Source organism: Protopterus annectens, chromosome 5.part0 (genome assembly GCF_019279795.1).
Source record: "Protopterus annectens isolate FY-2018-M chromosome 5.part0, PAN1.0, whole genome shotgun sequence".
Taxonomy (NCBI): Eukaryota; Metazoa; Chordata; order Ceratodontiformes; family Protopteridae; genus Protopterus; species Protopterus annectens.
In genome coordinates, this window is record NC_056735.1 from 1440556283 (window position 1) to 1440578436 (window position 22154).

Sequence of the window (22154 nt, forward strand, 5' to 3'; positions counted from 1 at the left end):
CTCTATTTTACCATGATCATAGCTCAGTCATTCCCTTTTCAAATGAACAGTCTGTTTTTTACTGGTTTCATCATATCTTTGTATATATTTAACAAGAGTGAAACAACACAACATAATGGTTGCTTTTCTGTTGAGTAGATTATAAACCTAAACGTATAACTATTATAAGGCCAAATGTTGTGCCATTTAAGAGACTGTAGACACCTTCAAATGGATTATTTTCCAGCAGTGAAATTTGCAATGAATATTGAAGTACTTTTCTAATTCGAGGACTCCAGAGTTCTGACCAGTGAGAGCCTAAAAGCAACCTAAACACAATCCCCGAGATTCACTAATCTTCTGTGCAGGACTAGTCTAGTGCTGCACGGAAGCGGCAGTTTAGGAGGAGGACGGCAACGCGCCAATCATATTAATGAAGGCACGCTGCCTGACCTCCTAATCCTACACGGAGCGTGGACGAGTGCAGGGGACGTGTCTGAGAGCAGAGCTCACAGAATAAACATGCCCTTGCAAAGTATAACCCAGAAACTGTAAATAAATGATCGAGACCGCTCATAGGTGTCCGCATATCCCCAGCAACAGTCCCCCCATGTGTACAACAGCAACACAACATAAAAATAAAAAGAAGTAACCCCTGTATTTATTTCTAAAACTCCGAGTACAGCTAACCATGGGTGCGCCCATCGCTTAGCTATGGTTAAAGCAACTTAAAAGGCTGAAGAGGCTAACAAGGAAGATAAAATGAAACAGCACAGCAATAGTGAGGCGGTCAGAGCATCTGCCAAATGAGGAGGCATTCCTGGCTCGAGTCCCACTGCAGCACATACCATTTTCCATGTGAAATCTGAATACGAACATTTATTCACATTGTATTGCTGTACAACCTACTAAATAACATTTAAATGTGAAATGGAGTACTGCATGAAATGCACATGTGAAGAGTCAGTACCATAATGAATAAGTTAGCAGTAAGCAGACGTATGCACAGATAAGCAGTAGTAAGCATATGTAAGCACTAGTAAGTGTGTGCAAGTGCGTTTGGGTGGGGTGAAGCATCGCTGACACAGATTAAGCAAAGGAGACGCTAACTGCATGTAGGACACTGTGACTGGAAGTCAGCAGTGCTTACCTCTGCGCAAATCCATTTACAACCGCTTGAAAGTGCCTTAAGCACACCGTAACCAATGGCTGGTGTCATGTGTGGCTCTGTGTACACTAACAGAGTCAGTTGTAGGTATCGCAAAGCATACAAGGTTGGCCGGTATGCACACGAAACACAGTATCCAGCAATACCAGTCAACATTACCAGATATGTAGCTAAAGATTTAGAGGTATATGTGTTTGTATAAATATCCATAACTATATAGATATATACCTCGCCCTCTCTGAAGTACAAATGTATACATACATAGATAGACATATAAATAAATACCCACATATACATATATACACATGCAGACACCCATACATCCACATGTCGTTAGATATATATATATATATATATATATATATATATATATATATATATATATACAGCAATATATCTATATCTATATATATATATATATATATATAAAGCAATATATCTATATATATATATATCTATATGTATACATAGACAGATATATATATATATATATATATATATATATATATATATATATATATATATATAAATCCAAAAAAGAAAAACAACGAAGACCAACTGGAGAGCGCTGTGTGTAAACAAACCACAAAATCCAACAGAAAACAGCACATAAACTATGGCCAAGGCAAACAAATTCTTCACTCAACAACATCTGGATCTGAGGAAGGTTATTGACGAAACCCAAAAGCGCTTATCCACTTTATTGCTCCACCAGGATTTTTACTATTTTTACCTTTCTTGATTGCTTTTAGTTTAAATAAATATTTTTTATGCAAAGCCACAACTGAGTATTTTTCGTGTGAAGCTGCAACTGAGTATTTTTGGATTATCGTTGTTGTTGAATGAAGAATTTGTTCGCCCTGGCCATACTTTATGTGCTGCTTTCTGTTGGATTTTATATATATTTTACATATATATATATATATATATATATATATATACACATATGTGTGTATATATATATATATATATATATATATATATATATATATGGATATGATACAGCAGTTAAGAATTGCATATGTTCACAGGCCGTGCTAATGGGGGTGAGGGGTCCAATCAACAAACGTGTAACACGTAGCATCAGCCCTCCCCCCAGCTTGACCAGTGAAACATACAGACACACAATAAATGTAAACAAACCACTGCTTCCCAGACTACAGGCAGGATACTACCATTGGGAGAGACCCACCAAGTCTAATCTTGAAACAAAGACAAGAATGTCCCTTGTGGGACAACCCAAATATTCTATGATTTTCAGGTTTCCAGCCATTATACAGATGTCCAATGACAGGGCATGCATGTTCTCAGACTACAAGGTTCGGGAAGCCTGATGATCCATGGGGCGAGACAACATACGTGATGGGTCCCAAGAGGTGGGGAGTGGGTAGCATATACTGGTGTGGCCAGATGCGACCTGCACCCAGAGAAAGGAAGAGCGCCGAAGAGGATGTGTGGCTTGGGAACTATGGGTATGAAATTATGGGCCTAGCTGTGCAGGTGTTGGCTGGAGCGGTACTATGTGGACCGCCCCAGGGATGTAAGCAATAGTGTAAATTGGGCAGAGCCGACACCTAACGAGCAGACACGCCCGATACGAGTTCCACTGCAGCAAAGACTAGTTTACATGGCAAAGGACGGTATAACCAGATGTGTTGTTGCAAACTCACTAAATGACACCAAAGAACACTTGGCCGCAACACCCCACTGTAGGCATGTAAGCCAAACTAATTGGCATCACAAGGTATTATTGCTGTCCAGACCTCTCACCTGTCCCTGATATAGACTCTGATTTTAGGTCTGTCCCTCTTAATTTCTCTTAAAACTGGTGACTGCTGAAGAAAAGGTGGTGAAATGCCCTTAATAAATAATGATAGTAATTTAGAGTTATAGATGTTTTACATCAGAAAACCTATATTAATCCACGTTCTCTTATTCTGCAAATGTTTCAGGTTAATAGTACAAATATTTAAGAAATGTCCCTGATTGTCCCTGATTATTTGAGGATTTGTCCCTGATTCTGTTGAGATTTGTCTTGATCGGTTGAGAGCTATGTTGTTGTCCTCACCCCCACCCAGGGGTGTGATTGTCCAGACCTACCCCCAAATGCAGGGTATATACACAGCTGCCACTGTAGAAGAAATGGCCAGCTGTGGACCTTTCCGTCAGCCGTCCTGCACATCCCTGGACATGTCCTCACTATCAGCTCCTCTGTGTGGCCCAATAACACCACTTACCTATCGACCCCTGTTGCATTCGTAGTAATGTTCACAGTCACAAGCAGGTGACACCCTCCACACAACTATATTGGCAGAATCTGGAACCCCCAGCCCAGTTGTATTACTGCAGCTGTCCCAGAATACACATGTAAATAACACATGAAGGGAAAACCCGAGCACACTTGGATCACCACCTTGCGAAGTTCACCACCCCCCAACACTCCAGACCCCTACACCAACTACTGACACTGACACATCCTATCCTGCCTCGCATACATATCCCAACACCCTGCAAACCTGCACTACAGCTCCCCCAAAAATCAGTCAAATGGCCTACTATACAGTTAAAATGTCCCCCCCATCCACCTACCCACCTACACCTCCACTATTCTCATCTCCTCCACAACACAGGTATGGCATAACTAAACCTAACATGAATACCCAAGTGTAGCCTAATCAGAAATGCTAAACTGGAATTCCACTTAACCTTACACTGACCTTTGTGAACAGTCATACCTGACATGTACACCTGACTTAAGCATGTATAATACAGACATGTACATGAAGTAGCACGGGGGTATGCGGGAACAAGCGGGAGTACACCTGTGTGGGCGGTGGTAAGCATTGCCTACACAGATTAAGCAAAGTAGAAGTTAACTGGTTTAAGAAACTGTAACCGGAGATTAGCAGTGCTTACCATTGCGCAAACCCACATACAACTGCTTTAAAGTACCTTAATCACTCTGTACCCAACGGCCCATGTTCTGCCCAGCAACAAAATAAACTGCCACTGCATGGCTTGAACTTAGGACCCTGTACACTATAGTCACAGTAGTCAGCCACTAAGCAATCATAGCAATACAGATGAATGAGGTATCAGCAAACTAATCCTCACCACAGGCAAATCAAACCAAACATGTAAACTGAATCTATGTACAGTGTGAAGTGGTATAACCTGCTACATAACATAAATATGTGAACTGGAGTACTGCAGTAAGCATAGATGTGAGGTGTTATTGTAATAAAGTGTAGAAGTCCCCAGGTCCTTATACAGTCTATGTACACATGAATCACAGATACCAGACACATATATAACCTGTAATGAAGAATAAATCACTGCCAAAAGGCAAATATAGTGCAAATTAACTATTAAGCAATGCTAACTGCAGCACAGCTGAACTTAGTAAGAGTAAGCAATGTGTAGGGGAGCCAGCGCTGGGGCATCCAGGAGTCAAAACTCATGGTATGGCTCCTGTTAAAACACCACGAGGAGAGACTACTGCAGGGCCAGTACCAGGGCTTGCAGTATAAAATGGAGGCCTGGGACAGTCTCGCCCGTGACCTCATCACTGCCACAGGTATCTCCCGGACTGGTGAGCAGCTCAGGCACCACCATGCTGACCTGGAGCAGTGGATGGAGGATGTACTGGAACAGTGGATCCAGGAGTCTTGACAGATGGCTAATGCCCCAGTACTGAGTAAGTACTCATTCCACTAAATAGTTAAGAATTGCATAGCTTGTGTATACTATGGATAGGTATGGCTAAATATCACTGTATTCCTCCGACAGCTGCAGATGAGTGGGCTGCAAACCAGCAAGCCCATGATGCTAGGTTGCAAAGGCTGCTTCACGAGGCAGGTTAGTAATTAGTCTGCATGTACTGTCATAACAAATAAATATAAGAGCCTCAGAAAGTGTTGTACCAGTATAAATAAATGTGTAATAGTCTGTGAATAAAAGTGGGCAGCCATGGTGGTGCAGCGGTTAGCATTGTCGCCTCACAGCAAGAAGTTCTCTGGTTCTATCCTCGGCTGGGGTGCCTTCTGTGCTGAATCTGCATGTCCTACCTGTAGTCGCGTGGGTTGCCTCCGGGTGCTCCGGTTTCCTCCCACATCCCAAAGACATGCTGTAGGTGAATTGGACACTCTAAATTGGCCCTAGATGTGAGTGTGTGCGTGTGTGTGCCTTCTGTGGAAGGTTGGGCACTGGGCTGGCAACTCAACATCGTAAAACTCCACTGCCAGTTATGAGCGGACAGGTGATCCACTGTGGTGACCCCGGACCAGGAAAAGCCAAAAGAAGAAGAAGAAGAAGTCTGTGAATAAAGGTATAACCCCTGAAGTGCTTCTGGGTACTCTTCTGTCATATGTTGGCGAACTGTTGCATACTATAAATAGTACTGTTGTAGTTTAAGCAGTGTCACTCACACTGTGGTATGCAGATAAAATGTGTATGAAGTCCTGCATAACAATGTTGGAAGTGCCAAGAGGTCAGTCATATTGTACAAGTGAGGGAGACCTAGACAGAAAACAGTAGAAAACTTTACATCAATTCCCTGATAGCACAGTGTACTGTGATGTTAGCTATAATTTTTGTCACACACAGCATGGCTTTGAATCCTGGGAGTGCTACTAAGTTCATAGATCATAGTTCATAGTTTCATAGTTTAGTACTAAGCTAACTGCCCTTGCAAGCCATTTTAAGCCTAGCCAATTATCCCTTGTGAGATTCAAACCCTGCACCTTGTGTTTGTAAGGCAAACACCTTAGCCATTAAGCCACCCTCCCAACCCGAATGCATAACCATACCCCACAACTGTACAGATGTTTTAACAATGTTCAGATAGAAAGCTGTATGCATAATTACACCCAACAACTGTACAGAATGTGCTAGAATGTTCAAATTGAAGGTTGTATGCATATTCATACCCCACAACTGTTCCAATCTGTCCAGAATGTCCAAATAAATGGCCCCTATCACCAGCCTGGTACCCCGTTCCCCTGAAAACTCAGTGTGATGATCCAAGAAATGTAGGCAGCCATCAATGACATATAACTGATAGTCAAACGTGTACGTAGTCATAAAATGTATATATGAAAACAAACCTGTCATTCTAGCACCTCACCCAAAGTGTATGACAGCAATTCAACATATGTTGCATTAACACCTGCAGCCTGTCATGCCTGTATGTAAGACACAGGTCACATATATAATAATCTATAAACATACCAGTATACATATAAGGCCATTGGGTAATGTAATAATACATGTAAGGGAAAGATCATTGCAGTGACTAAGAATGTTGTGAAACTACAAGGATATATTAGTTGTTAATTGAACTCTCTCTTTCACCCCTACCATATGTGCATAATAACCCAATGACACTCAACAGGTATGTGTACACCCCAAACATTTGTTGGGACATAAGTCCTAATGGTTTATAAATATTCACATCTGTTTCTATGCATGTGCCATTTTAAAATACACCCATATTGGTGGCCTGTTACCATCAATGAAACCTGCATGCTCTTGTAATGGCCACTGTTGTTCCATATATGCATGTGTTCTGCTTGCTCTGCAACTGTATTAAATCTAGTGTTTTGTGTTAATGGGAATACCTATGCATGCTGTTATAACTAATCCTGAATGCTGTTGACTGTTACTAACCCATATCTGTCATAAACCTGCTACAATATAGCTTGTATGGGGAGGCCGGTCCCAGCAGACCCACCTGTCCCACCTCAGCTGGCCATGGCACCGGGCACCAGCACATCTGGGGCTCAGCCTAGGAACGCCTCCTCTGTTGGCCCTGTGCCACCTTCGGGTGGAACTGCTGCAGGGGATGGGGCTCGTCCCCGTTCAGAGCGGGCGCGAAGGGGAACCTGTCACCCGTCAACATGTCCGGACCGTGGTGCATAGGGAGCTTGATCTGGAGTTTCGAGACCAGCTATGGAGCTTGAGGGCCAAGAGGTGCAATTAGAGGGTGAGCCTGCCCCTCCTACACAGCCCCCAGCACAACCACCTTTGGGGCAGTGAAGGTGCAGTGGTGACTACCCATGGGTGGGGACCTCAGTCCCACTGTTTCCAGTTGGGGGCTCATGGGCTTGCGACTTCCAAACACCCCTCCCCGTCCAAAGTGTTTACCCCCCACATGTGTCATATACCACTCCTGTATGCATCTTGTTTGTCTTGTCTGTTAACCTACCTAAGCTACCTCCCCAAATATACCTACTACCCCTCCCCAACATCCCACTCTCACCTGAAAAAAAAAGGGCAATCTGTTCCCACAAAAAATCTCATCCCATACATAGCTGTTCATTTTGCACATGTCCACTGGACATGCAATCTGGTCTAACTGGCATCACAATGAATATATGTTGTCCTTACCCCTCTCCCAGGGGTTTGAGTGTCCAAATGTACCTCCAAATCCAGTGTATATGCACAGCTGTTGTTGTAGAAGAAATGGGCAGCTATGGAACTTTCCTATACCCTTCCTGCACATGCATAGCTATTTTCCCTACTGTCTTACCGTTTTTGTGCCCCTTTTTCATCACTTTCCTATCAACCCCTTTTTCTTTTCTTTTAAAGAAATTAGCACGGAGGTAAGTGGCAGTACGCACTTTTAAGCAGCAGTAAGCGGGTTTACCTGGATTTGCACGGGGATAAGCTATGCCTACACAGTTTGAGCAATTCTGAAGCTGAGTGTGAGAAAACATGAGCGGAGGTTAACAGTGCTTGCCATTGCGCAAACCCATGCAAACCCGCTTACAACTGCTTAAAAGTGCCTTAATCACTCTGTATCCAATGGGCCATGTACTGCCCAGCAACAAAATAAACAGCTCTTGCAAGGCTCAGACCAAGGACCCTGCACACCCTAGACAAAGTGATGTACCACTAAGCCCTTCAGATTGTACAATAGTGAAAGACTGGGCCACAGGATACCAAACAATCAACAGTATGTACTGCAGGTGTGTAGTTCAGCAGCCTCTATCTACACTCTGTACAAACTCAGTAGGAGATACAGACATTTTGTGATCAAATGGGTTGTAACTGGTACATAACAAGGCATAACTGACACCATCACGACCACACCGACAAACAGAACAGTCTATATGGCAGGAGGAAGTAGGCTTGCAGTACCCCAATTCATGTACGTAATGTCAATATAGGTGAAGTATATGGTACTGTACAGCCAGATACCTTGTGGCAGCTCACCCCAGATACCCCCACATTTTGTGACAGCCTAGGTCATTTATGGTGCTCCCCACCTAGATTCAATAATACAGGCCCATATACCACTGTTACATACACTGGCCTCTGAAGTGCATAAGGGCACACATGTATTGTGTAGGTGCCACCCACACATATATGGCCCCCACCCCACTGTATGTGTGGGGGATACAGTGGGGCAGGGGCAGTGGACTAATGGCAGCAATGGCAGTGTGATATACTCACAGCCCACTACAGAACAACCCCCAACAGCATGACATATGTGCAAAGCTTGGTATGTAGATGGAGGACAGAGGCTGGCACACAGGCACATATGTGGAACACTGTTGCCATACACTAAGGAAGGTGCTGGTGTTACAAGATAGTCTGCAACATACCCTTAGTCAGGGAATTGAGGTTAGAAACAGAAATGGATGTAGCCATGTACTGATAGCATGTAACACACACACTCACTGCCAGTGTAATATCTGACACAGGACCTGTGTGGTGGACTGACATCACATGATAGGCATACCTCTGTCCAGCAAGAGGATAGGCCCACAGTAGTGAGCTATGAAGACATACTGCATTCCAAGGTAGACTAGTATGTACACACACACACCCTGTAACACCAGTACTATACAAAGAATAACACAACTCTACTCACAGTCTGTCTGTAGTTCCTGATCCTCCTACAAATATGTGGTCGCACTGAGTGTGCAGGTTCTCCTGTAAGAGGTATTGCTACCTGCTGTCTGTAACACTGATGCCCACACACAGAAAAGATGTCCATCACACAGGAAATGTAAAGGGACCACGCCCACATGCTGTAGGGACTTATAGTGGGTGGTTGCTATGACAGTGGTAATCGGAAGTAGTACACATGTGTAAATATATATGGCAATCTGGATAAGTATATGTACATATATTTCCACCATATGTCCTGGACATGGAGTGTAGCCCTACCCCAGCCCCTATAGTCCCAAAGTTGTAGTGCAAGGGGATGTCAGGTATGTATAGCAGGTATATTACTAGACTATTGCTACTGTCATTGGGATTGTATTCACAGACGTGGTGTGGGTGAAAGGTGACATCTGCTCATAACATGTGTGCCATTGACTACTGATAGAAATCCTATAAAATCATTGTAAAGTACCGCCGCTAGCATGTAATGCCCTTGTGGAGTGCAGCAGAGATATTGGCCAATATATGTGGAACTTTGGACACACCCTGTACAGTTCAGAGGTATACACATAATCCCTTAGTGCACAACATGTGTACCAGGCCTGACAATATGGATGTAGACAGCCATGTAGATGGGGATAACACATAACGACTGGTATACATTTGCCACCATAGGTTTTAGATTCCCACACTCCTGTCTGGCCTGACACATAATGACTGCTGGTACAGGTGTGCCATGGACACATACTACCCACTAGACATTGACATACATCTGTACAGCATCCCACTGCTCTGTCTGACATACATAACTTTTAGGGGAGGCCCAGCAGTATTACATCTGGCAAGTATCTGCACATGACATCTCACTGGGTAAGTACACTAGGCTGATAGGCATGTAACAATGCACTGTGCAGGCTACAGGTATACTGGCTCAACACTGGCCTACATCTCGTATGGGGGAATGCACATGTACCTGCATGTATAGAAGGCTCAACAGCCATGTCACAGCACAGGGTAAGATACACCTGTGTGAAAGTGCATAACCACAACCAATGTGAACACAGCCACAGCCACAGCCACATATGGCAAGCTAGCATATTATTACAGTATATAGACTATCTGTTCTACACCATCCTCATATGTGCCACTCACAGAATGACCCTACATATACTGGGCTGCTACACAGTTTGGTCTGATGGCTGTCTGTGGTATGGGACATGTGTGTGTATGGCCCTACAAACCTGTACGGCAAAACGGTACCATACAGTGGGGCAGCATGTAACATCAGATAGAAGGGAAGCTAGAACAATGACATCTACCACAGTCTGTACACAGGCTAATGTACTTATTAATAATACACACACTGCCAACATTCACCATCACTACAAAGACCTCAGTACTGTACAAACATCCACAGAATGTCCAGGTTATGTTATGTCATGAAATATAACCCCTACTGTACATGACATGTGTAGCAATCTGATATATCACTGGCTTGTTATCAGATATGATGACACTATTTATGGTGTACAGCACATATACATCACTTCATGCACAACATATGTACAAAGGTTGCCAGAGGTGTGGCTGACAGCACATACACAGGGCCAGTATAGACATGTTGCTGTGATAACCACATATATTTACCACTGTAACGGGGTTTGTTGCAACATATGTCCTATGAGGGATATGAAGTCAGTAACTGTCACAGCCTTCACCATCTATAGACTGCAGCCCTCACACTACCTTCTGCATTCTACAGATAGATGCACCGTGGCTAACACATGAAACCAAAGATGACCCTGCAGATGGGGATTCCTCATATACATGGCACTGACATGGCAGGTATTGCGACATGTACGACAGGCATATCCAGACGAACACTGTTAAACCAACATTACTCCAAATGCAGTATAGCAGCACTTACAGTCTGTAGTCAGGTCAGGCATATCCCCCTCCTGTTTGTTGCCCTCTTTCCACAGTGTATGTTGTTAGAGGTAAATCCCCAATCCATCTGAGATTTTATTTATTTATTTATTTATTTATTTCCAGTTTGATGAGCGGGGAGGTCCACTGGGCTCAAAGACCCCATTTTCAGTGGAGGCTCTGGGAGAAAAGCTCCAATAATACAGAGTACAAGCTCCATAATATGAAGTATAATACATAGTGGAAACAGAAACAAACTAAGCAAATTTTACATACAAAATAGCAACAACTAAACAAAAGATAAACAGCAGCTTGGATAAGGATGTAAAGCATATTTACATGTTTAGTGGTTGAGAACAGTAGTACAAGGTTAAATTAATACAGAGGTTTAAATCATCTGAGAATGATATAGAAGTAACATTAGCATAGATGAGCTCTTTATGCATGGATATTAGCATGAGTTAAATTAATACAGAGGTTTGAATCCTCTGAGAGTGGTATAGAGGTAGCATTAGCATGAAGGCAGTACATAGGGTTAATCAATAGTGTGTAAGGAAGAACAAACTTTGTGTGTTATAAAGTATTTATGTATTAAGCAGGTTAGGTAGGTGGAGTGCAATTGCATTTCCATTTTTGGGAGAGGTAAGAATGCAGCTTGGTTTTGAAGTGTTCAGAGATCTCTTCTCAGAAATTCTTAGAGATGGAGGGAGAGAATTCCATTTTTTGGCGACGGAAAAGGATAGGAGAAGCTGATCAGTGGGACGGTTTGCTTTATAAGCAAAGATTAGATTTTGGTGGATAGATCTTAGAGTTCTGTTTGGGGTGTATATTGTTAAGATGTTTGTTAGTGCTGGGCATATAGTTGCTTTGAAAATAAGCTTGTGAGTGGTGATGAGTTGGAGGTAGTCAAGGTAGTTTGGGAATTCTAGCCATTGCAGCTGGTGGAGAGGTTTACAGTGGTCAGCGGAGTATTTGGAAGTTGTGACGAACTTTGAGATTTTATTGTAACAGGGTTCTAGTTTAGAAGAGATGGAGGAAGATAGGTTGGTTAGTAGAGGAGCACCATACATTACTGAAGGTAGTAAGAAAGAAGTGGCGAGGGTCTGTCTTTTTGAGGGGGAGAGGAAGTGGGAGTTTCTGTATAGCATACCAAAGTTTCTGATGGGTTTTCTTTATATTTAGCTGAATATGGATATCGAATTTTAGGTGTTCATCAATAGTAACTCCAAGAAGTTTAGCAAAAGGAACAACTTCTATAGTGGAGTTGGCAAGGCTTGTAATCTTGAAAGAGGTTTTGTCTAGGCAGATAGATTTTGAGGGAGAGAATAGAAGGATCTTTGATTTGTTGGCATTCAAAGAGAGGTGATTTTGGAGCATCCAGTTCTCAGTAGTTGAGAAGGCCATTTGCGTTTTTGTTTGGAGCTCAGGGAGGTTTGATGCAGAGCAAACTAAAGTTGAGTCATATGCACATTGTCCTATCTTAGTGTTAGAAATGGCTGCATGGAAATCATTAATGAAGATATTGAAGAGCATAGGGCCAAGAATGGATCCCTGGAGTACCCCGGTTGGGGTGGGAAGCAAAGCTGAGTTGCCAGTCTTCCATTTTACTGCCTGAGATTTGTCAGAGAGGTAGCTGCTAAACCAGGTAATGGTGTTGTGTGAGAGGTTAAGATTGGAAAGGTGGTGAAGAAGGTGGGTATGGGAGACTGTGTCGAAAGCCTTGGAGAGGTCAAGGAGGACTGTGGATACAAGTTCTCTGGAGTCATGGGCATGTTTTATGATGTCTAGAAAAGAGAGAAGAGCTGTTATTGTGCTACGGCCAGGATGGAACCCATGTTGTGTTGGGGTGAGGAGTTGGTTATGTGTAATGAATGGCATGAGCTGGAGGTGGATGCATTTCTCAAGAATTTTTGAAATAGAGGAGAGAATCGCTATGGGTCGGAAGTTGGAGATGTTATTATTTTTGCCTCCTTTATGGAGGGGTAGGATAAAGGCTGCACACCACAGTTTGGGGACATATGATTCTTGTATGGATCTGTTGAGTATGCTAATGGGGATGGCGATGCTGTCTGCTGCAATTCTTAAAAAGAGTGAGGGGATATTGTCAGATGCTCTTTGCCAAACAACAGATCTAGTTTCTGCTCACAGTGACTGAAAAGGGCCAATACCACCATGATGTTCCTAGGTATTGGAGTGTGTTTCCATGCATTTGCCGATGAGAATGTTACCACAGCTGCTCCACATTCAGTCAGCTATGGGAAGGCTGCAATTCATGCAGAGGCCATCAGCTGATCATGAGCATCACTTAAAATACACATGCTGCTGCCTAAGCAAAGCAGGTGTGAGACTCCACATCCACCAGAGAGGGTGTGGGGGAGGCAGACAGAGGCAAATACATGTCAGGGAGGGGTGGGAGAGTAAAACTGAAGCATGTTTGTGTCACACACCTAGCAGCACAGAGTATCAAACCCCCAACAGCTATGTAGTGCTATTACAGTTCGATGCAGCTATTCGATGCACCACATGGATTACCTGCTGTGGAGCACTCAGAACATATATGTGATGATGAGTGATATCTGCAATAGGGATATGGTAGATATACAGTAGGTGATGTACACATGCCTGTCTGCATGAACAGGTGCAAGCGTCAACACAGGCACACTCACACAGGGACACACACACACTGACACACTTGGCAGGGCCAGGAGTGCAACTCATCACTAGTGGGATTGCTACAACACATCTATGTGCAGGTATCACATGCACCACATGGGTCATATGGCAGTCGTATGGGCAAGGGGTATGAGGAGGTGTCAGACATCAGACAGCATGCTTCAGTATGCCCTGGGGGGTTGTAGTGAGTGTGGATGTGGACATATGCACCATACAACACACACACACACAAACACACAGGGTGCCGGTTCTGACATGCATGGGTGCTTGTCTGCATGGGTGTGTGGTGGTGAACTGTGCCAGCAGGCTGTACGATGGTAGGCGATGGGTATACTTTGGCATCAGGCCACATGACAATGATCTGCATTGTGGCTCAGGCCTGTAGTTTCTGTATTTCCCCACACAGGTGGGTATTGCATTCCCCATCCAGTCACCTGGGTGATTATTGTGTGTGGCCAATGCTGTGCATCACTTGCCATGTATGTGTTCCTTAGTCCATGACATGGATGGTGTCTGGGATGTGCATACCTCCCACATGCATGTACAGTGACATGTGCTACTGTACCTGGGGTGTCTGGCCCATGTTGTGAACACAGATTATCATCAGATGTGCCAATCTTGTCCACCTGTGGCAGAAATTGGCAATGGGCAGCAAGTTTACCCTGCACCTACATTGATAGCATGCTAACAGCATTCCCGGATGTCAGTATCATCTGATCATACAGGGCATGTTGTCAGGCATGGTATGTCCATTGTGAGTCACATGTGAAGGCACAGTGGGGTTGCTAACTGTGATTGGCTGGCCTTGATGTCACATTGCACCCCAGCCTCTCAACTAATTTACATCTGTTATCCCTGTATGGTTGACATTGTGATATATAGTAGGGCCACCATAAAAGAACTAAGCAAATTGGAAGTCTCTGGGACAGGAATCTATCCTTCCAGCATGTCCTGTTTATTGTGGTGACAAGGTTTAGGTCCCTAGAGCGTGTAACTCGGAGGGATTGGGATTTCTTTAGGTGTAGCATGTCCAACAGCCCTGGGTTTGACATAGCTTTATATGTTAGGCAGAGATCACCTCAGAGTAGGCGATATGCTATGGAGTAAAGCTGGAGTGTTTTGAGGTGGTCAGTGTAGGCCATTTGTTTGAGGCCAGTAATCCTCTTTGTGAGGTACTTCTGTGGCCTTTCCAGCTGCTGCAGATGTCTTGTGAGGTACATTACAAAATTGTACTCTATAATGGGTCTAATGAAAGTCGTGTAGAGGGGAACAATGACCTCTTTTTTCATGGATGAGAACCCTTTTATGATGAGGTGTGCCACGTAGAAGGACTTCCTGACTACTGTGGCGATGTGACTATCAGAGAGACTACTGTCCACCTAGGTCCCAAGGTCTCTTATCACATTTGTTAAGCAAATTGCTGCCTATGTAGTAGTTCATGGGTACAGAGTTTTTACCAAAGGGGATGACACTGCACTTTTTGGCATTGTGCTTGAGGCCATGGCTCTGACACCAGGCATCTGTCTCAGCGACGCCCTTCTGTAGGATGTCCACATCATTTGGGGACTTGACTATGGCTCCTATTTTGCAGTCATCTGCGAACTTCATTAGCCAGAGTCCTTCTGTGTTAGCCTGTACTTCAGAGAAGTAGATACCAAACAGGAGAGGTCCCAGGATGGAACCCTGTGGTACTCCACTTGTCACTTCTTTGAGGTCAGATTTGGAGTCTGCAACTTTTACAGTGTGGGTTCTGTCAGTGAGCCAGTTGGCAACCCATCTTGTGACATAGGGATTTATACCTAGTTTAGTGAGTTTAGCTATAATTCCAGAATGGGGGATGGTGTCGAAAGCCATGGCAAAGTCAAGATAGGCTGTGTGAACCACCTTACCCTCATCTACGGCTTTGGTGACTGCCTCAAAGAAGTCGATCAGGTTCAGGAGGCATGATCTGCCATTCACAAACCCGAACTGGGTGGGATCCAGAGTTTGGAGGCTACCAATGTTTTTGTTTATGAGTTCCATGATGATACGTTCCATGGCCTTGCAGACCAGGCTCATCAGGCGAATAGGTCAATAGTTCCAGGGATCAGTGGTGGCTACCCCTTTGTAGAGTGGGATAACTGTTGTTGTGCACCATTCAGTGGGCACAAAGTCTGATGCGAGGCTATTATTGAACATGGTGCTTAAGTGGGGAGCCAGTTCGTTCTGAAGTTCATGTAAAACGCAGCCTGGGATGTTGTCCGGTCCCATGGATGCTGTGCTTTGGCTTTAGAGAGTGCAGCTTTTACCTGCATAATTGTGATTACAGGGACTCTGCATTCTTCCTATACAGATATGGGCCCTTTAGGGGGTGGGGGGGTGGGGGTAAAGTTAGCACTGAACCTATCTGCCAGGATGTCGGCAATATCAGTTGGTTCTGTAATTTTCGTGCCTTTATGCTGTAACTCAGAGCAGATCTGGGTGTTGCCATCAAGATTCTTGACATAGCTATAGAATGCTATGTGGCTGTCCTTAGAATTAGTGGCGATTTTGTTTTCGTAGCTAGCTTTGGAGGATCTTATAAGGGATCTCAGCTTCTTACTGAGGCTGACCAGGGAGCTCCTCCATTCATGGGATTTTACTCTCTTTTGCAACAGTTTCTTCCTTCTGTTGTACAGTTTGTTTATGGCAGGGGACCACCAGATTGGCTTCCTTTTTTTGGAGGATAGCATCTTGGTTCTGTTTGGGATAGCACGATCCATGCACTCGTGTAAGTGCTTATAGAGTGCATTTGTGTAGGATTCAGCAGTTGTAACTGTATTGTCCATCTGCATGGGTGTCATGAAGTTCAACACTTCTGTCTTAAGAAGCATGAAGTTGGCTTTGGAGAAATTTTTTCCTGTGGTTTCCTTAATGAGGGTGGGGGCGGGATGTGGATATCAAGGGTGATTAGCTTATCGTCGGATCAGACCAACGAGGAGTTGACTTCAGGTGTGGAACACCGGTCACTCATGTTGGTAATGACTAGGTCTAGGATATTGTTGCCCCTGGTGGGGGTGTGGATAAGTTGATCCAGGGCATTGGAGTTTATGAATTCCAGAAAGCGTTGAGCTAAGGAGTTGGTATACAAGTAGTTTTCCCAGTTAATGGTGGGGTAGTTGAAGTTGCCCATTATTAGGGTGATTGGTTGAGCCCTAATATTTTCCAGTACATCAAGAAAAGAGGGGTGGGAATCCTGAGGCATGGTGGGGGATCTATAGCAAGCTACAATTTGGATTGCAGTTTTGCCCAGAGTTAGTTGCACTTGGATAACCTCGGATGCATTATGCTGAGCAACTAGCCTGGAGGTGTGGATATCAATAATGAATATGGAAACACCTCCACCTTTGGTGTTTTGGTCCAGGTTACATGGCCGAAAAGTGTGGTATGAGTTATAGCCTGGTAGTGCAGGGTTGCTTCCTGGAGCCTTGAACCAGGTCTCAGTCACTGCACAGATATCGATGCTCTCCATTTTAAGGAGTGCCTCGAGTGAGTGCATTTTCAGATTTAGACTTCTAGCATTGAGTAGCATTACCCTCAGTTTTTGCTTGCCTGTTCCTGTTATGGTGGTGAATTTGTTATTTGAACCTTGCCTAAAAAAGGCACTATAGGGGCAGCAAGAGCCTTAGCCAGTATCTGAAATCCCAGGGGCGACAGGTGCAGGCCATGTGTGGCAAAGCATTGTGGTCTGTCGACTATGTCATCCCAAGCAGACAGATACTGGATCCCCTTAGAATGACACCAGAAGCTTAGCCAGTTGTTGAAGTCAATCATTTTGTCCTTGTACTGCGGTATCATTCGGGGCTATGGCAGAATGCTACTCAGGGCTAGGGTCATACCTGCCTGGGCTACAAGATCGGAGATCTCTTCCATGTCTCTTTTCATGTAGTCCAGGGAGGTACATCTCAGGTCATTCACACCAACATGGACAATGACAGAGTCATATTTGTACTTGTTGTGGAGTGACCTGAGTGCGTGGGTTATGTGGCGGATCGTGGCACCTGGCAGGCAGCTGACAGTAACCTTCTCCTTGTTTAGCCTGGAGAGTGGGACATCAGTGTGCCTGACTATAGAGTCACCTATGACTAGTGTGTTGGGTACGTTGTTTTGCCTTATTGGCTGTGGTTGAGTGACACACAGAGTCTGTGGGCTATGTGTCATGTCCCACACTGAGCCTCCCCCCTTAGCCACCATTACTCACTGGCCAGGTTGTCTTCCGCCTACCATTGACCTGCATTGCAGACTACTGCTTTTAGTTAGAATGCTTATTTTAGGTTTATTTTATTATTTTCCCCCTGATCCAGTTTGTGCGCCGCTGCCCTATGCTTCAATGGACGTGATTGGCGGACATATCATAAAAGTTGTATTTTGTACATTTGGCATTGTTTGCAATGCCAGTGGCCTTCTACTTGGCCATTGGCATGCTTCCTCAATCCTATGCAACCTTTATTTGGAGCTGTCATAGCTCTGTTTTGCAGTTTGTAGTACCGTACTCGGTTACTAACAGAGTACATTTCTGCATATTACGCTAGACCTGCACGCCCTGATTCCTGCTTCTTGGATGGCAAATTTACCTCATTTGCTTGGTTTTCACCTGCAAATGGGGTGATTTGCATATGGGGGCTGGGGACGTGCAGCACTAGTGCTACAATGCTCGCGCACGTCAGACGTACACGTACGTGGATCGCTCGCCAAAATTTCATCTAACACTAATCATGCACACCATGCAAGCTTTTGTGAATCCGGGGGTATGCCTTTGACCTGTTCTATGCAAATCATTAGCTAGACTGCCAGTATGTGCACTATGATTTGGGAAGGCATAATGGCAAAAAAAAATTCGAATGTAGTAGCATACCATTTACAGAAGCAAATACTGCAGCATAAAAATGCTCCTGACAAAGAAATCCTATTACTACATGTTCCATAAACCAGAGTACAAGAAGAAATACTTTGCAAATATTAAAGATTTGGCTTCCACAGCAATATGTAAAATTACACTGCATAGCTTGAAAAATGCATTTATTTATACAACTGTTGCTTTCTACCTTGTTTTCATTTCATTCTTAAATACTATTTATTTGCATTTCTAAATATACTTTCACTGCCTTTATCCAGCCTTCTGAAAAGGACTAGACATTTTCTATGAAACCACGCCTGCTATAGATTCAAACAAAAATGCACTTGAAGTTGGACTTTGTTTTTTTTTTTTCAATATTTATAAAAACAATACCGCATAGGCTACAAGAAACAGCTTTACCAGACATACCTCTCAACTGTCCAGATTTTTGTCTCATATTTTTGGTCTGTTCCTCATAAAACTTGTGGTTTTCTGGCAAAGCACTGATAACTGAAGACACTAAATAATGATATACATTTGGTTTTCACACTTCATATCCTTCGGAAAATGCATGACAACATAAATCCTATAATTGTAACAACTTTCTAAGTTTATAAATGTTCTATTTAAAATCTGTCCCTATTTTCAGGCCTTTGTCCACCCATTATCTTAGGCTTTTTCCAGATTTCTTGGTCTAAGAGGTTGAGTGGTATGTTACCAGAATATCTGCATAAGATTATAATGCAAAGATAGCACACGTTGGAGGTGTTATGGGAAAGACAAAGGTAACAGGGAACATGTTTTTGGGAATATAAAGAGTTGAAAGATTTAACAAAATCCCCTACATGGTATTGTGTCAGAAATGCTGGGAGAGCAAATGGTTGTAACTAAGGACATTTTTCATTTCAGACATAGGATCTGAATTGTATATACATTTTGGGGCCTTAATAAGTTTATTGGCTGCCAAAAAGGCCAAACCCCACTAGCTGTAGACATGCATGTTTCAGCATTTATTTACCTTGTTAGTACAGCATAAGATGATTGTTTGACTATAGAGCAGAGCTTGAAATTGAGCTTGATGTCCATAAAATTTAAAGTGTCTACAAAATATCCCAAATTTGGCTTTACTGACCTGAATGTTCCCATAAAAAACTTAAAAGTAAAAAGAAGCTGAAACAGTGGAATGTCCTTAAGGGGTCATTTTCATATATCTCCACTACAGGAAGTTCAAGGTATTAGACAGAAGACTCTAGCTTGACTGCATTCTTGCAGTTTTTTTTACAAATACAAGAATTGGGGACATGATTGCTAACAGAAAAAGAAAATAATAAATGCAGAATCAAATCCAGGGTACTGGAATGACCAGTCACTTTAATTAGTGCTTGTGGAAGAATTAATGATTTTGACAAGACCAAATAGGTCCTTGTCAGGTTGTGAGTGCATGCCACTGTAGTGGGTCCAGTTAATGTTTGGACCACCCATTATGTGACATGTTCAATTTTAATATTTCATATGATGCACTCTATGGATTTTTTTTGCAGTAAGAGAGCTGACATTGATGAAGTGAGCAATCACTTGCATACTATAGTGACAGACCCTTCTTTTTTATGTAAAGTTTATGTTCAGGACTCCTTAAAATTTTAATCACTAACATCTTGATCAGAATGAGGCTTCCATGTTTACTGCTGCCTATAAGTTACTGTTCAACCTCTTCAGCTTGCTTGCACACATGGACTGGCTTTATCCCCAGTTTTGCAATTTATTTCCACAGCATAACCAAATTTCCCATTTTTCCCAAACATATCATTAATTTGCTTAATCTGGAATCTCTGAGTGCTGCATAACTACATTTCATGGAATTTAACATTTTAGGCCAGTGTACTGATTCATCATAAGTAATATTTAAAATACACTTGATAGTCATGGGTAGTTATCTGTTTCAGCTCAAGAAAATTTTAGTTTTTAAACAAATAATAAATAAGAGCTCTTGAACTTTACTTTTTCACTTTACTGTTGATATCTGATAAATAGAGGGAGACATAGCTATGAATGTGCATGTTAACTGCTGCAGGAAGATAGTGGCACACATACTGTACAAGACCAAAAGAATGTCCTTTAAATTTTCTTTCTTTATACTCTGAAATATTTGAGAACATGTTTGTTTAAAAGGATAGTAGGCTGGCATGAATTACATATGGTCATCACCCATGGCAAGAAGTTTAGCCAGCATTTCACAGGTATTAATTCTGAAGTCAGGCCAAAGGCTCTTACACACAGGTTTTAGTGTCTATAGTAGTAATTTATCTTGAGAAGACCATTGATAGTGTATTCTGCTAGTCATAAAACTGAGCCACTATGTACTGGTCGACTCTTTCATGATGCAAGATACCATTAGATGAATAGGACTGCATTTTGGAATCTAGTCTAAAGTACTACCTGACTTCAGTGAGACATTCCTAACATGAAGGAAAGGTCCATTCTCAGCACAGTTAAATCTGCTGGAATCAATACAGCCACATCATGTTTGACATTTTTTTTTCAGGTTGCTGTAGAGGAAAGAAGATTTTTGTGACATCTAGATAAAGTCTGGTGCAGTATTTGACTTTCTTGAATTTATTTAGTTTGTTTTATTGATGTATTTGTTATATTTATGTAATATATATACTTATCAATGAGGTAGCCTCTATGAACTATTAATCCCTTTACATGGAATCCCTTGAAGTGTATCCCCAATCAAAGACATAAAATCAGTTATCCAGCTAAAGAAAAATTTGAATGGGGATGTGATGTACAGAAAACAGTTCACTGCACCAACATACATAAGGTAACATACCCTACTTAGACAGAACTGTAGGCTCACCATCATTATAAACAACAAAAAATACCCAAGCAAAATTGTAAGCTCACCAGCATTATAAACAAAAAAAAAAATACCCAGACAAAACTGTAGGCTCACCAGCATTAAAACAAAACAAATACCCAGATAAAACAGTACAAAACAAACACCCAGACAAAACTGTAGGCTCAGCAGCCTTAAAAACAAAACAAATACCCAGACAAAACTGTAGGCTCACCAGCATTATAAATAAAAAATTACCCAGAAAGAATTTTAGGTTAGTCATAGTATATGTTATGTACAGATTTGTAGTAGATTGATTCAAAGTAAATTCAAAGGCTACCTTAGGCGTAAATTGTTTTTAAAGTAAAAAGAAGAGACAGAAAACCTTGGGTTTAAACAATCAATGAACCAAGACAAAACCCAGCTAACACCCAGTCAGCCAGGAGACTGAGAAAGCTTCCAAATTAATTCAAAAAGCATTGGAACTCCAAAATGTACAAACATTAATTTATTTTGTAAATTTAAGTGCTTTCATTCCATTAACATACAGGGACTTCATCAGAACTGATAAAAAATTACTACTTATAAATATTTAAAGCCTAGTAACAGGAAATCATGTGACTAGGACAGCAAATCAAAATAATCTCACTTAATACTAACAATCTGTGTTATGACAATGCTAAAAAACACATAAAAATAATACAACTTCATTAAAACAAATTATATTTAAAACGATGACTGTCACAATTTGGCAGCTCGTAATTTTAACACATTACTTATTGATAAAACATCATTTAATCCTGGATAAATGCTTGCATTAA

The 22154-nt window shown here is 42.4% G+C and overlaps 1 protein-coding gene across 1 annotated transcript in view; it reads right to left on the reverse strand.

The window, feature by feature from the left end:
* FGF14 (fibroblast growth factor 14) overlaps positions 1–22154 on the reverse strand; it is a 906834-nt gene that overhangs the window by 134515 nt on the left and 750165 nt on the right. The window lies entirely within an intron of this gene.